General features: G+C 34.0%; 1 protein-coding gene across 5 annotated transcripts in view; it reads left to right on the top strand.

Annotated features, from left to right (window-relative positions):
• NLGN4X (neuroligin 4 X-linked) overlaps positions 1–16,964 on the top strand; it is a 277,033-nt gene that overhangs the window by 212,744 nt on the left and 47,325 nt on the right. The gene's annotated exons all lie outside the window — the stretch shown is intronic.

The raw sequence follows: 16,964 nt of genomic DNA on the forward strand, positions 1-16,964 counted from the left end.
GCCCTCTCATTTATCCCCAGTCTGTAAAATACTGAGGTTTCTTCCAGTGCTGGTACAGGACACTTGGCTTTGTTGATTTTCTTGAGGTTCCCACTGGTCTACTTTTCTAGCCTCTCAAAGTCAAAAAGCATGTCATCCCTTCCCACTAGTACATCAGGAGCAGTACTCATCTTAGTGATGTCCACACACTTCCTGATGGTGCACTTAATTCCACTATTGATGTCCTTAATGAAGGTATTAAATTGTACTATGAACTATGAACCTTGAAGAGACACCACTGGTTATTACCTTCCACTTGGGTATTTAGTTGTTGACTGCAACTTTTGAGTACATGGCTATTCAGCCAGTTCTTTATTCATCCAATGGTCTATCCATAAAACTCATATTTCTTCAATTTATTGTCAAGAATGTTATGTGGGATCTTATCAAATTTCTTAAAAACATCCAGGCAGACATAACATCTAGGCAGATAACGCAGATTGCTCTTTGCTTGCTACTGATGGAGTCACATTATTGTACATGGCCTCTTATTAGTGTAGATTAGCCAGACATGATTTGCCCTTGGCAAAGGCATAATGCTGTCTCTAGTCACATTTCTGTCCTGCATGTGCTTCAGTATAGCTTCCAGAAGGATCTTATTTGGAGTGGAGAGGAAGCTGACTAGTCGGTACTTCCCAGGGTCCTCCTAAGTATCTTTTTAAAAATAGATGTGATATGTCCTCAGTCACTGGGGCCTTCCTCTGATTCTCTGGCTTTTCAAATATGGTGAAAATTGGCATAGTGTCTACATCTTTTATTTCCCTCAAGACCTTTTTATTGGGTCCCATGAACTTCTGTAGGCTCAGATTCCTCAGGTGTTCTGAAAACTGATCTACTGCAATGGTGGAGACTTAATTCCCCCAATCTCTGCCTGAAAATTAGGAGATTTGACAGCTGTAGGAAGAGAGATTACCAGTGAAAATTGAGGAACAAAAAATTGTTTTAGTACCTCAAACTTCTCCATAGAATTTTTCAATAGTTATCTTGTCTTATTTATTGTGGGAAGTACCTCTTCCTTTTCTGAGCAACATGTCTGTAAAATCCCTTCTAGTCAGTCTTATTCCTTGCCAAATTCAGTGCCTTAGCTTTTCTGATTCCATGCCTAAACATCTGGACAGCATCTTTATCTTCTTCCTAGGATATATGTCCCTGGTTCCACTTCCCCGAAGTATGGCTACAACCAAGAAATGGAAAATTCTGGTCTAAAGTAAATGAAAAGACAAAAATCTGAGTCAGAAAAAAACCTTTTTTTTGATGTAGCTGTAACATCATGACATTCAGGGTTATAAAACATTTTAATTGAATCATAGAGAAATGTATTTCCATCTCTATCTTTACTCCTTGCATAAAATATGTCTTTAGATTGTGCACTGATCAATATTTATTTGTAACTCCAAAATACTCCCTGTCTTAGAGGACTGCACGGATGCTCTGGGAATAATTTCCTCATCTCTCTCTCTAAGTCGCACCATGACAAAAGAGCAGACAGATGGACCCAGGACTTTCCAGCTTTTTAATTATCTCTTTTCTTTGAGTTCTAGAATTTCCTCTAATTTCTACATCCCCAAGAATGCATGCAGCAATAATATGGGTTGTTTCTATTTAGAAGACTATATTTTCCCTTTAAGTAAATTCCCTTAAATTAAATTTCCCTTTAAGTATGCATTTATCAAAATGTATTCCATGGATAGGATACTTTTGGTACAATAAAATAAAAATATTTACATTTTCCTTCTACTTATTGTAGTGGGCACTATTTGATGAGTGCTGTGGTGTTGAGTTGAATTACTTGTGTATTTCAAGGCTTTTGAGGATCCTGCCTTTGCCCAGCTAGGCAGTTTCTGTTTTTACTCATACCACGGTGATGATTAAAGATGCTACTGGAGCTAGAGGAAGTGGCTAAATTGTCCCATTGGGAGGCAGTGCTCCTGTGTATTGAAAAATTCAGTACTGTAAAACACAGAAGTACTAAATCCTGTGGTGGTCCCCACCCCTCACTACATGCTTTGAGCATTGTGTAATTTTTTCATTTAACATATAAGTTTTTCAAAAACTGAGTTGAATGTTCAAAATTCCAAATCTAATTAGAGAGTTATTTAACAAAAATAATAGAAATGTATGAGAGTGGGAAGAAAAACAGATATCCTAATTAAAAATATGTTCTAGTGTTACAAAAATGGAATGGTTTGAATGACCTGACTCACACAACCTAGATAACTGCTCAATTCCTCTTTTATTATCTGCATTGTTAGTCTTTGTGGATATGCTTTTAGAAGTAGCAACTTCTTTCTAGCACAGCTATAAACACTCTTTTAGTGCCTTTTTCAGGATTATGTTGGCAGGAAAAATACAAAAGAGGGATTTATGTTTAGTATTGTTTTACACAGACATGACCTGAATCATCTGTGTCATGGTGAGGTTTCAATATGCTGAATCTCTGTAAGATTGTATAACAGCAGAAAGTAAACCTGACAACTCACACTCCCTAAAAAAAAAAAAAAACCTAAAAAAAATCCAAAACCAAAACAAAATCTCAAAGCAACAAAAGAGAAGTCTATAATATTTCTTTAGGCAGTTAAATTCCATCACAGTGTTACACATTTTCAGGAAAAAAAGCTTAAGCAATCTTCAAAAAAGCTGCCATACTTAAAGAAGACTGTTCTTGTGTGACCTGTTAAAGACAAAACCAGAGATGATTTCTAGAAATATGAATCAGACATTTGGAAGTCAGAATCTTATTACAGAAAAACAAGAAAAGCAATACCTGAAATGAATTCTGGAAATATTAATGAGGTATTTTGGAAGGCAGAGCTAAATGAAACATATACTCCAGTAAAATGCAACACACAAAGACTTCAGAATTGTAAAATTGACTTAGCATTTCCGAGACCCCTTGCAATTTAACATTTTCTTCCTCTTAGAATTCTAAATCATGCAGATAAGAATAGAATATCTCTCATCTATCTGCCTTTTTGGCAATAGGCATCCATTTTAAGCACTCTGTCTGGAAAGGCTGGACTTCCTTTTAGCTGAAATTATATCCACATGCAATTATAATCTCTATAAGTAATCATATTAGACAGTGCAATATAAATCAAGATTACAAGGAAGCTTCTTACATTTTCAAGCCAGCGAAAACCTTAGCTTGTTCTATTTCACTGAGTACCTGTTGTGCAAGTTACAACACTGACATAGTGTATGTTGTAAATGAACTGCTTAGGATTTGACTATTACAGGTCCCTTCCAATTGAGCTACATTGACTTCTATTCTATTCTATTCTATTCTATTCTATTCTATTCTATTCTATTCTATTCTATTCTATTCTATTCTATTCTATTCTATTCTATTCTATTCTATTCTATTCTATTCTATTCTATTCTATTCTGTTCTATTCTGTTCTGTTCTGTTCTGTTCTGTTCTGTTCTGTTCTGTTCTGTTCTGTTCTGTTCTGTTCTGCTGTAATCAAATGAAGCAAGCAGTATATGACCCCATGAGCCAGAGTCTTGTGTACTGCTCTAAAAGATGTTGAACTTTATCTCCAATGGTATAAAATACTCTGTATTTTAAATTTTGATATCTGTTCCCTCTTTGTACAGGAAACCTAAAGGTGGTCTTCCGGTAGAAAAGGCCAGAGGTAACAAAATATGGGAATGACCCAGGAACTGGGTCAAATCAATTTCATGCTTACATAAGATGGAGGTTTACTTAGACTCATTAAGCTTATTGTGACTGTATTGTTGAAGACAATACAAACTTCTCTACATTGCGTCATTTATATCTCTAAACTTCATGCAGATTTCCTGGCCAGTTTGGCCCCTCGTGATTCTTCTCTGTTGTCTAACAATTTGTTAGCTAATGTCAGTTTTCTAGTTCAGTGTAATTCCTAAATTCCCAAAATGCTGCCTGTTAATCTCACTACTACTGACATATTTTGGTAAACATTGAAAATATGATATTTAATTCTTTTTATTTTTGTGTCTTTGGTAAAACTTACATTTTCCTCATATTTTAATTCTATTTTTACAGTCAAAGAAATTATATTTGTGCAAATGCAGTTTGTCAGCTCTATCCATATATCATTTGATTTAGACTCTTCCATTTCAAATATCAGAAGCAACAAATACTTACATTACAGTGTAATCAGAAGCTGTGTGTACACTCATAGAGCTTCTAAAATGAGGTATATTGATTGTTGAAATGTAATTGTTAAAAGTGGAATTTAGCAAGAAACTTTTGTCAGATCCAACAAATATAATAATATTATTATTATATAACAATAATAATAATATTATTATATAATATAACAATACCTAAATCCAACAAAAAATACTTTCTCCAGGCTTCATGGATTGCCTCAGTTGACTAAGACAGTAGAACATGATCTTCTAAAAAAATAAAAATTATCATAGTCTACATAGTAAAATGGGAAAAAAAGCTACAACAGTGTAAAAAGACCCTTTGGGTGCGATCTGTGAGCTTACTACTAACCCAATGCATTATGTGTTTACCCAGGTGTGTGCTGGACATGTAATCCAGAAAGATACTGTGAGAGACATGCTTTTAATACTATTATGAAGATTCTGGCTAGCTAAAAGAAATGTATGTAAAATCTATCATTTTTAGGGGATAATATTTTTATAAAAAATTAGAAGGAAAAAAAGAAAAAAAGTGTAACTTAATCTAACCAACCCTTGGAAATGAGTTTGTTAACATAATCAGAATGGCAAGAGTGTGTGTGTGTGAGGTAAATGTCATGTTGCTCACAAGGAGACAGGGGAGCATCTTGCAGTGGTTAAAAGAGTTAAAATCATTGCACCAGCTCTTGGAAGGATAGCACAAAGCAAATGCATTTTTTCATGGATTATTTTATACCACCCATGTAACTCCTTGCAATTAGAGCCTGGCAGACACTAGAGGATCAAAATACCTTTACTGCTCTACAATACCTATTCACACAGTATATATTCATATATACAGCATAAAGAGCTAAAAAAATGCTTCCAGTGTGGTTTTGGAGTTTCCATTTTAGAACAGATGGATTTTTTTTTTTTGCTTTAATATCTCCAGAAGCTTCTGTAAAATATCTGAGAATATTGAATGAATAAAGCTTTTCCGGTGATGGATGTTAAGTGCATTCTTCAATAGATATCTGCAGGTAAAGGTTAGCAGCTGAGAAAGGCCATCCATTTTCATCTTTTCACTTCTGCTTTCTAATTGAAAATTATGGTTTCCATTTAGGAAACCAAAATAATGTGTCCTTTTGGCTTTCATTAGTGCCAAGTCTCCTGTGATAGCACTTGTTCATTTAAAGCTCACATTGATTAGGAGAAAGCATAATATTACTGAATGTAATAAAATTATTGTTGAAAAAGTGAAAAGGACAAAATGATTTAAGAATTTTCCTTTTCTTCTCCCCATTTTCACACCATCTCTGGATTGTATTATGTATGTTTCCTTTAACTAAGTACCCCCCACTTTGGGATCTGAGAAAAGGTAAAATAAATAAATACTTCAGAAGAATTTAAGAGACAAGAATAAAACCAGAAGGTACCTAAGTTTTGTCACTCACACAATCTTAATTTGCATAAAGTCAGATCTTAGGCATGTAAAGAAACAAAACCAATTTCTGTAAGCATAAAGAATATGGTTTTTTTTCTTCTAGAAATATTAAGTCAATGTTGAACATTTAATCAGCTATGTGACTCTTTTTGAAACAGTTTAAATATTATTTTTGTGATTTTTATGATTATATATGTTTTTTCACATTTCACTTGTATTCCATGTATTTACAAGTTGATTGTAAATATTTGTGCTCCTTGAAAATGTTTCCACATTTTGTTAGCAAGTAGGTACCTAACTGCATTATGTCTGTTATAATCTCATCTTTAATGACTAGCTGAGTTCCTATCAGAAGATATTTCATCAAACAAGAAGGTAACAAATAATACATTGATTTACAGAGATTGTCTAGCCCACAACCAAGTACCACATTGAGACTAATTAATCATGAGAAAAAATTCATGCCTTTATACTTTCAGCAGGATCACATTAGTCCCCAGCAAGACATAAGCAGTGAAAATTGTCTTCTGTTGAGAATCTTTCAGGGAGAAATACTGCCATTACAACTTAATGGTTTTGATACAGATGACTTAGCTACTGTAAACTTCTAGGAGATTTGACTGTAAAGCTCCTTAACTTCTGTATAGTTTTCCTTTTACTAAAAAATATTGAAAGAACTCCTGTTTCTTGGACAGAGGGGAAACAAACCAAACCAGCAACCAGAAAAGCCCCACAGTTTCTTTATGTCATTTTTTTTTACTGTGCGAAGTAGGAGGAATCAAACACACATTCTGCCCTAGATTGTTAATTGTTTTTAATCAAGGACTTGAATTAGTCCTTGATAAAAATACAAGGAATTCAATTCTGAATATCCTTGAATAAAGGGTAGCTTACAGATGTTGTACTCCCAAAATAGAAGAGAGAAAAAGCTATGACTCATAAAGTCCTAATTTCATCTCTACTTTTCCCTTGCTCTCAGGAGAAATTACATTGCTTCAATTGATGACTTCTCAAAGAAGCAAAAGATTTCTCTTTTCTGCTAATGTGGACTACAAAAAAAAGAAAAGCTGGTTTGCTTTTTTTTTTCATAGCAGTAGGGTGAACAGGAGAATAATTGTTTTTTTCTATACAACCACAACTGGGAGATCATGGCACTTTGTATCTGCTTATATATATGCACATGGTATCTCTACAATGCTAGACTTATTTTTTTCTGAAATGATCTTATCTTCATTTTCAAATGCTGTAAATCTGTTTTTAAAGAAATACTTCAATCATTTATCTTGGTACATGGAAGCTTCTGCTGTTTTTCAGAATGTCAGAATTTAAATTATTTGGTTATTTTGTGAGGAAATAAAAAGGGGGCCTTTGTGAAAAACCTTTTCTCTCATGCATTTTAGCCCTAACACCAGCTTTGATGCTGTCCTCTAGATGGATTCAAGGACCTTCACATTTTTCTTAAATCATGGGGTGCAGAACTGTACTCAAGGTGAGGGTGAATAAGGTGGGATAACTGTCTGCTTTGAGCAGCTGGTGATGCACCCAGGATGGGGTTTGCCCTCCTGGCTGCCTGGGCACTCTGCTGGCTCCTGCCAAACCTGCTGGTGACCAGAATCCCCATATCCCTTTCTTCAGGACTGCTCTCCACTATATATTCTCTCACAATATATACCTGTATTTTTTCATGTGATTCTAGTCAAGATTCAATTGAAATGCAAGTTAATTTTACTGAGACCTTTATAATGCCTTTTGAAGCCAGCTAGTCATGCCTGTGGCTGATGAGAGGGAATAAAATCCAGGTAGACTTCTACTTTTCAATAAATATCAGTAAGTTTTCAATAAGTTTTACCACTTGGGCACCATTAAAAATCTAAAAAGTTATTTAATAATAACTTATCTTCATAAGCAATGTTCTGGTTTTTTTTTAAATACTTTGCCCCCCTTATGACCTTCATTAGAGGATATGTACATGGGCAACACTTAGATGAAAATATTCCAGAGATTTACTTCAAATACAATCTTCTGAAAGAGAAATTTTATGGGGAAGATAAAAATCCATTGTGCATACCTGTTAGAATAATGCAGACCTTGAACTACTATTTCTTCTTCATAACTGCATGCAATATATTCAATAACTTGTGGGACAAATTTTTTCAAACATTCATGATGAAATCCTCCTGCCTTTCAATTAAAGGTACCCAGTTTTCACCTTCAGATTGTTTTCCTTAAAATGCAATATCTTCTCTTATTGCAGAGAAGGTCTTCCTATTATTTTAATAACTTGAATCTGCAATAATTTGCAAAAATCAAGAGGAAGCAAATCACTCCAATGAAGAGGAATCTCAGTCTTGTAATCAGTTAGCTGTATAGCTGAATCATCAAGGACAAATTGTCTGCATCTTGGTATCTGCCAAAAAATAGTACCTAAAAGAAGAATATCTTAAAATTCTGATATTAAAATTCTGATCTGTTAAAATTCTGATATCTGGAAACACCTTCTATGTCATCTCAATGAAGAGAAATTCCATTTAGAAACATAAAAAGACCAGTCACCACAGAAGTTCTAAATTGGTGACATTTTACCCTTTCCACATTTTATTTTTTTTTCCAAAATGAATGTATGACTTTGATATACCCTGCCTAAGGGAAATTAAATTGATGTCTTAGGGAAATAATATATAGAGAGATACGGCTTTAGAAGTTCTACTGAATCAGCTATGCAATTTTCTATTTATAAGAAAAAAATAGAAGAGAAGGTCAGAAAAAGCACATAGTCATAGGTTCATAGGCACCTTGAATGTCATTTAATTCCAGCCCCTGTGCCACAGGCAGGTTCCTCAGACCCCCATCCAACCTGGCCTTGAACACTGCCCTGGTAGGGTCATTCATAGCTTACCCAGGCAACATCTTCCAGTCCCTCACCACCTCAGTAAAAATTTTTCTAATATCTAATCTAAACCTACTCTCAGTTTGAAATCATTCCTAACTGTCCTGTCTTTAAAAAAACAAAATCAAAGAAGCAGTGCTTATAGATAAAAAATACTTTTTTAGTCTTCTTGAATACATTGTGAGCTACAGTCTAGGGTGAAACACAGAATTTTGAACATTAGAAACCCCAAAAGTTATCACATATTTGCTTCTAGTTTGCTTCATATTTCTATTTGAGTGGTTGTAAGATGGAATATTATTAAATGTCTTCAAGTAGAATTTACTCTTCAAGACAAAAAAGTGTTTAAAGAGGTTTATTTAAGCAGAACTGTGAACTTCATGTGTCACTCAGGATTAGGAATCAGACTACATAATTTTAGATAAAGCTGTTCATCATCTCACAGAGAAATGTGTATACTCATGTTGAAAATGAGCAGAAGTAGTGAAGTAGCAAGAGGTGATAACTTCATAGACATTCAGAAGATCAATGGTGAATTCAAGAATACAAGTATCATTCTTTGAATGCTGGGCTAGTACATTCTGTAATAAGTAATGACTTTTTGAAAATAGCTGCTATAGAAACCTTCTGCATGATCAACACAAAAGGTATGGACAGAGTCAATTCCCTTTAAAAAATGGGATTTCAGTATGTTTTCATGCTTTCATCAAGCCCCACTCAGCTGCTCATTCACTCCTGCACCTAAGATCAAGGAGAAAACAGGAAGGACAAAAGCCGGAAAACTCATGGTTTGAGATAAACACAGTTTAATAGCAAAAGCAAAAGCCACACACATAAGCAAAGCAAAACTAGAATTAATTCATTGCTTCCCGTGGGTAGGCAGATATTAAGCCATCTCCAGGAGCAGGGAGCCATCACATGTTACAGTTATTTGGGAAGAAAAGCAGCATCAGTTCAAATGGCCCTCTCCTTCCTCTTTCTTCCCTCCATTTAATATGCTGAGCATAATGTCATGTGGTCTAGAATGTTCCTTTCTTCAGCTGGGGTCACCTGCCCCATCTGTGCCTCCTCCCAGTCTCCCTTGCACCCCTAGCTTCCTCCCCAGTGTGGCAATAGAAAATGCATAAAGGCCTTGGCTTGGTGTAGCCAACACTCAGCAATAACAAAAACATCTCTATTAACCTTTGTTCAGCACAAATCCAAAACACAACACCACACCAGCCATGAAGAAAATTAACTCTAGCCCTGTCAAAATGGACACATATATTTATTTTGTTTTTTAACTTAATTAAAGTATCCATAGGTGACCTTTTATACCATATAGGAGTATTTAATTCAACAGTAAATTAGTTGAAGAAGTTTCCAGTTTTGACCAAGTGAAAAAAACATACTCTTAATACAAATGAAAATATTTTATTCTTTCTCTGCCTTTCTCCCATCCTGTTCAGTTACTAAATAGAAAACTAAGTATTTGCTTGAACCTACACAGTTTATTTTTCAAATTGTTATGTATAAAATGGGTGCTTATCTAAAACTGATTTTTTTTTTTACAAAATTAGTGAGAAATAGATAAGCGTTGCCCCTTTTAAATAATAAGCCTTTATTACTTTGATACATTGATACATTTTTTAAATTGAGAAAATACAAGCTTTGTAGAAATTGTAGGTGTGAGCTATGCCATTTCTCAGTGAAATCTGATCTGAATCTCATATCTCTTCTGATATTTATAAAAAGAAAATCACTGTAGGAATATATGGGCTAGTTAAAAAAAGAAATCCAACTTCTTTATATCTCTTGTGATCCTAAGTTGTGACATCTTTTAAATTTGTATCTTTCAGAATAAGATAATATTGCTAAGCAGAATGTATGGTTTGCAGATACAGTGATTTTTAAAATGCTGGCCTTTAAAATAATGATGATCCTAATAGCCAAGATAACAGAGAAGAAGGGAAGAACTATTGAGTAGAATGTTAATTTCTTCCTATGCTGCTTTTACACTTTTTTTTAATATTGTACATAGTTCCCTAATTTTTTCTACAGTCAAAATAAGGTCAAACATTTCTAAGAGCAGCTGTTAAAAGAAATTTCTTCTTGCATGGATGTTTCCCTTGGGCACTGACTCTTTTCTGTCCTGTAAAATAGGAGATTTCCTCATTAAAGTACCATTTTAAATATTGAAGCATCTAAGACTAGCGCAAAGATAACACGTTGTTATCTTGTAACACCAAGAAATTACTGAATGCCAACAAGTATTCCCTATTTGGAATCATTCAAACTTATGAGTACTTAAGGAAGATATTTAACACTATTCACTGTTTAGCTCGGAGGGAAAAAATACCCCACAAAATGGTTGCTCCATTCTGAAGTATGAGTGAGATCTTTTGTAAAGCCATAACTCCCAATTCTCAGTTCTTTCAACAACAGTAATTTCAAATAATAATTGCTCTGTTTTTCCATATTATTTTTATTGTTTTAACTTTTCTCTAAAAAATCCTTTTTCTGTTTCTCTGTTTTTGCTGCATCTCTTCTGTATTTTTCTTTTTATTCTTGGATTTCTCAGTCTCCTTTGGACTGAATTCTCTCCCTCGTGGGGAGCCCTGCTTATCTGAGTTCTTATTATTCGAAGAAAAATCCCGAGCTCGTTAGAATCTTGTTTCTTGTGTTTATTAACAGGTCATCACAAAACTTAACAGGTCTCTCCAGGCTGGCTACACAAAGTTAATCTTTGCAATCTGGTACATTTCTTTCTTCAAGTGGTACAAACAAGGCCTTGTGGCACACTTCATGTCTGATGCACAAAATGGCCCCAAAATACGCAGTTCTTTTATCTTTATTCCTATTTTCACCCAATTAACAATAGACATGTGTATTATTTTTCTTAATGACCCAATGACCCATCACCTCTGTGATGCACTGCGGCATTTTCTATCCAATCACTTACTATTACCCAAAAACCTCTAGGAGAAGAACATGAAGAAGAAAGAAGAAGGGACAAGGGACAACACCCTAAATCCTCCATCTTGTCTCCTGTTCTCTAAACTAACTTTTTCACCCAGTGGTTTAAAAAAACTTTCTAATCTACACACTTACACTTTTAGCTTTTTCTATCTATTTTTAACAGTTGTTTTCATGTATCACCATGAAAACATGCTCATGAATTTCATATTATATGAAATTCAGTGTTTTTCTGGATCTTATAACTAAGCATCAGAAACAAGGGCACACATTCTGTATTCCTGACTCCAACAGTTGTTATATTCAGCTTAAATTTGAAGTTAAAGCTCGGTAGTGAATTTATCTGGAAATTTCAGATCATATGAAGTGTTTACTGACTTTGAAACCCCTGCAAAATCTTTGACCCCTGAATTTTTCTTTCTCTATTTCCCTTTTAATGATAGATTAAGACACAGAATAGGGAACAGAGAAAACTTGCCTTGAATTGTGCAGTGAGTAAATCAGGTGAAGTTCCTTGTTTTAACCGGTTCTAGCAAACATGCAACTCTGGACTGAGAGAAAGCATTTCACACACCTGACTGAAAACAGTTTCTGTAGACTCCAGCAAACTCATCAATTTTACTTATGGCTGCATTAGAACTGACACATGCAAAAGAACAGGAATGGTGTTTTGCAGCCTGAAATTTAGAACTAACATGAATGGAATCATGAATGGAATATATCAGAGTCACATTCTTAGATACTTCCAATATAATAAATACAAATTTCTAAAAATAAACATTATAGCGTCAGAAACTGTGCAACCAGTTTTATGTGGTCATCAGGTTCTTTGATCATCTGCTTCTTATATCAGTTTTTCTGAAAGATACTGCTACAACTTTTTCATATTTCTTAAAATGTCTTCTTGTGGTACCAGGTAGGTTGTGCATATCTCTGAAAATATGCTTACTCAAATGCAATCAAAATGATCATGAATGTAAAGCTTATAAAAAATGAAAAGACATCCTTGAAAGTTTTTCATTGCTGTAGGCCTGACAATACCCTAATTTATTTCACTGCATATATTTATTCTATGTAGTGTTTTCAAAGTAATAGTCAGACCATGTTAAAAGTGTGGATATACCAGTTGCTGTGCAAAACAGAAAAGAAAATTTAAAAACTCACCAATATTTTCATCCATTAGCTCCTCTTGGTGTATTCTGTCTCCTATGCCACATAAAGCAGTAATCTTTGACCCATTGATGCAGGGATATGAAATGTCATATTTCCATAAGTTGATTGCTTTCATGTATTCCTCCTATTTATACCAAGTATCTTTGTTCTTCCTGGTAACCCAGGAATCCCATTCAAATCCTCTTAGTCAGAACTAACTGTTTTGTATGTACAAGCATCAGACATTTCTTGCATTCTGCCTGAGGACAAAAGGGCTGAAGGTTACCTTTGACACGGTTTCAAGGTCTGATTGTACATTGTGCCATAATCATTTTCTGAAGCTTGCTGTATACTCTGCACATAGACTGGCTGGACAGTTATGTTCAAAAGGATGATTGGCTTCTAAAAATAGGAGAATTGCAAATAAAATGGGAAAGAGCAGAATTGAATGCCAGAAGCAGATAAAACACTCAGATGTCAGGTGAAGAAAAGACAGACACAACCAAATCTGAACTAGATAATCACCATGTAGAACTGAGGCCGAATTTGGTGATAAGGCTTAAGATAAAAGGACCTCCAATTGTTAGAATAGTTATTAAGTATTTAATTAAGTTATTTTAAAGTTATTTTTTAATATCATACCCTTTAAGTTACTATGCAGATTGCCTCCTATTGTTGTTGGTTTGGGTTTGTTTTTTTTGTAGTTGATTAATTATTCAAAGCTTCAGTGCTTTTATATGACAGAGGCTGAGCAACAAGAATATCTGAATGAAAGCTGTAAGTGTACACTGAAGGGAAGGCTTACAATCTGTGACAGAGGTATTGTGCATGCAGCTATCACCAAGCTGACATCCAACTTGCCCACTAAAAGACAAGCTCATATGTTTAGAAAATAGTCTGATCTGGAAAACATGGCTTTTGCCAAAAACAAAAGACCCATTAGAAAGAAATAAAAGAAATAGTATTTCAAAACAGCTTTCTAAAATGAAAGAATAAATAAATAACAGCACATTATACATGCATATATTTTCTTCTTTATTAGCTTATCTAAAATCATGCCTGTACTAGTGTTTAATTATGTTTGAGAGATTTTCTTATTTTTCATAGTCTAATTATATTGTTATAAATGGTACTTACCTTTTTCTTTAAATCATCTTTCTTGAAATCCCCTGAACATTTTTCAGATAAGAATATTCAAACTTAATTCATGATAGTGTAAATCTAGGCTTTGTGTAAGCAAGCTCTAGGCTTTGCATGAAAGTGGAAAATGGAATTTTTCTGTATGCTTCTCAACAGCAATATTTTTTCTTAAGTGATTCTAATCCTTATCTACCAAATTTTTTGGGCTCAAATTTCACATCTTTATTTCTCAGGCTACCTTCTGTACACAGATAGTATGTAAATTTTAACAAATGCCATGATCTTTATTGTGGAATTGACTGAAATAACATACATTTATTTCCTCATAAAAAAGAAAATCTTGTCAAAGACCTTGAAAAACAATAGAAGGAAAATAATTTCTAAAGAGCAGTGTCTGGTGCAGGGAGAATCACTACCTTCCTCACCAGTATTACCAAGTAGGCTCATTGATGAAAACCAGTTTTATATACTGCATGGTGTACAAAAGATCATTGAAATACTATAGTTTAATAATTTAAAAATACATTCTAAGCACATTCTGAATAGTTCGGTATTTTTTTCCATAAGCTACCTTGTCTTCTAAATTTTTGGTGTTTTTTTTTTTTCCCATGCAAATGTTAACACAAAGTTGAAGGAACAAATTCTGCACATTGAGTTTTCGGTGAAAAAGTAAGGATTTCAGTGGTGCCTTTAGAAGACAGAACTTTTTTATGTTCATGGAACAGACAAACAAAAACTATTGCAGCTGTGTTTATACCAAGTCCTGACTATTCAAAATAGTGGTTTGTTAAACTTGAATAAGAACTTGATACATGCTTGTTTGTTCATTAATGTCTTTGTGATCAAATTGAAGAGAATTGCATTTAAATACATTGAAGAAATGCCCTTTTCAAAATCTCTATATATTTATGTGTTGAATTTATACATTACAGTCTTGTCTAATCTTTACTTAGTGCAGTATATATCCTAAATTCTAATCTGAGCCTTCAAATACAACAGAAAAAACTACACTAAATAGGTACCAGTGAGAACACTGCTATATAAACAAAAAAAGCTGGTTATTTGAATCTTCTTCAGTACTATGAATACTGACTGTGGCTGTTAGAATACTATAAATTAAAAAGATAGAAGTAATATGATGTTTCTTATAATTTTCCTTCATGTAGAAGGAAATATAGTTTATCCCTTTACCTTGTCCTGAAGAATGCACTCTTGTATATCTGCTGCCCTGAAAATTAAACCTTCTGATAATGTTTTCATAGTTTTAGTTACTTTCCCATGGAAGTTCTATAAACATAAGTTGTTTATTACATTCCTTCTAAGAAACATCTTTTGATGGACATTTCTCATGTCCAGTGTGCTTGGGAAGGTGGTAACTTAATTATCCAATCCCTGGTCATTGTCAAGAATCTATAAATACTGGAGTCAGAGAATAAAGGGATGTTTTTTTGTTCTGACATTGAAAGTGTTTGTGTGAATCATTTCGTGTCCTTTAGTGACATATATCCAAAGTGCTTTATTGAAATGGGTAACCACATGAGCTAATGTCCATGCTAGGCAAGAAGAGGGAAGGATTGGTCATGTCCCACTGAGTGGAGCTAACTGCACAAGAGTAACCGAATAGAATCCAAGAAGTGCATGTTAAAGATACTTAATGGCACCTTGTTCTTTAAAATAAAGGAGACAGTGGGTGTGAATGAACTGTGGCTGAGCTCTTGGGTCTCACAACTGAAGTCAGGGACAGGACTACATGGAAGAGGGTGCTGACAGGACAGAGGACATTTGAGTTATAGGGAATTCTTGAGCCCTTAAATAGCTGCTGAGTAAATAGAAAAACTCTGAAAAACAATTTTTTATTTTTACTTTCTCTCTGGATATTCCACTAGAAAGTCTTTGTATTCTTTATGTCTCCCAAAAGGTTGAAGTATGAACAATAGGAGTCCCATAAAATTAGAGCTGTTGGTCTTTCCATGAACATGAATCATGATTTATTTTGAAATCCTCTTTATGGCTTTCAGCAACTTTATAGCCAGGGGCTAACTAGAAAACAGGAAGGGTGTAAAATTCACAGAAGCCTTTTCTCAGCAGGCTCTGTAAGCAGTAAGCACATAGAAAGGAAAAGAGACTCCTTCAGGGACTGCTCCAAAGCAGGAGCCTCATTTAGGTGAAGTTCCCTCTATGTTCCTTACAAAAATACTAAAATTTAGTTGATTAATTTAGAAAGAAATCAAGAACCTTTCTTTTGAAATTTCTTTAAAAGAAAACTTAATATTTTGTTTATTTGGGGTTGTTTTATTTCTTCTGTTTGGGTTTTTTATATGGTTTGTTTTGTTGGTTTTTTTATGAGCTAAGAATTGTTAAAGTGGGGGAGAAGGATTATGGGATATAAAAATGCAGTGAAAGATAATGAGAACATTTATACAGGCTTGTATATATCTCTTGCAGCTATGCTGGGCACAAACCATAACAAAATGGAGACAGCGGAGAATATAGTAACATAATTGCAGAAAAATATTTTAAATTAGTAACTGGAAGCAAAAGTTCTGTCCAAACTTTGTCTAAAATACACTGAACTTCTAAGATGGTATTATATAATTTTATTTCTTTTAAATACTAAAAATGTCAAGAGCTCTATAACAAGTTAATCAGAAGGAAAATAACAGTGCCACACAGAAGTTGGCTCTGACTGTTGGGCTTGGTGGGGCCCAAGAAATGTTTGGTATTGTAGACACAAAAATATACATAAGGAAAATTGTTGTCTTTTTCTCTCCAAGCTGTTTCATAATCAGCTGTGTCAGAGAAAGTGATGAGATAATCTACACATAAAGATATAAAGCTTTTATTTTCAGAATTATAGGTTCAATAACCAAATAAATTAATTTGACACTTGATTCTTAAAGGTGCTGAGCAGTTGTCTCTGTTTCAGCAAAATGTCTCCCATCTACTTCAGTCTCATTAAGACCTCTGTCCATTAAAAATGTACTGGGAATTCATTGTTAGATAAAAAAGAAAAAAACCTAAACTGCCTCTAAATACACGGATGCAATTATAGAAGATTCATTTATCCAGAGAACCATTTTAGTGTTTTGTAAAGATTTACTTTTAAACCTGCAAGGGGTTGCTGCAAATTTGAGTTGAAACATCTTTTTAATCCACTTTTTTTCTTTTTTCTTTTTTTTATATAATTAGGAAGATACTTTTTGTCCTTGCATGCTGCCTTTTTTTTAGTTG

The sequence above is a fragment of the Cyanistes caeruleus genome, chromosome 3, assembly GCF_971803275.1.
Source record: "Cyanistes caeruleus chromosome 3, bCyaCae1.hap1.1, whole genome shotgun sequence".
Taxonomy (NCBI): Eukaryota; Metazoa; Chordata; class Aves; order Passeriformes; family Paridae; genus Cyanistes; species Cyanistes caeruleus.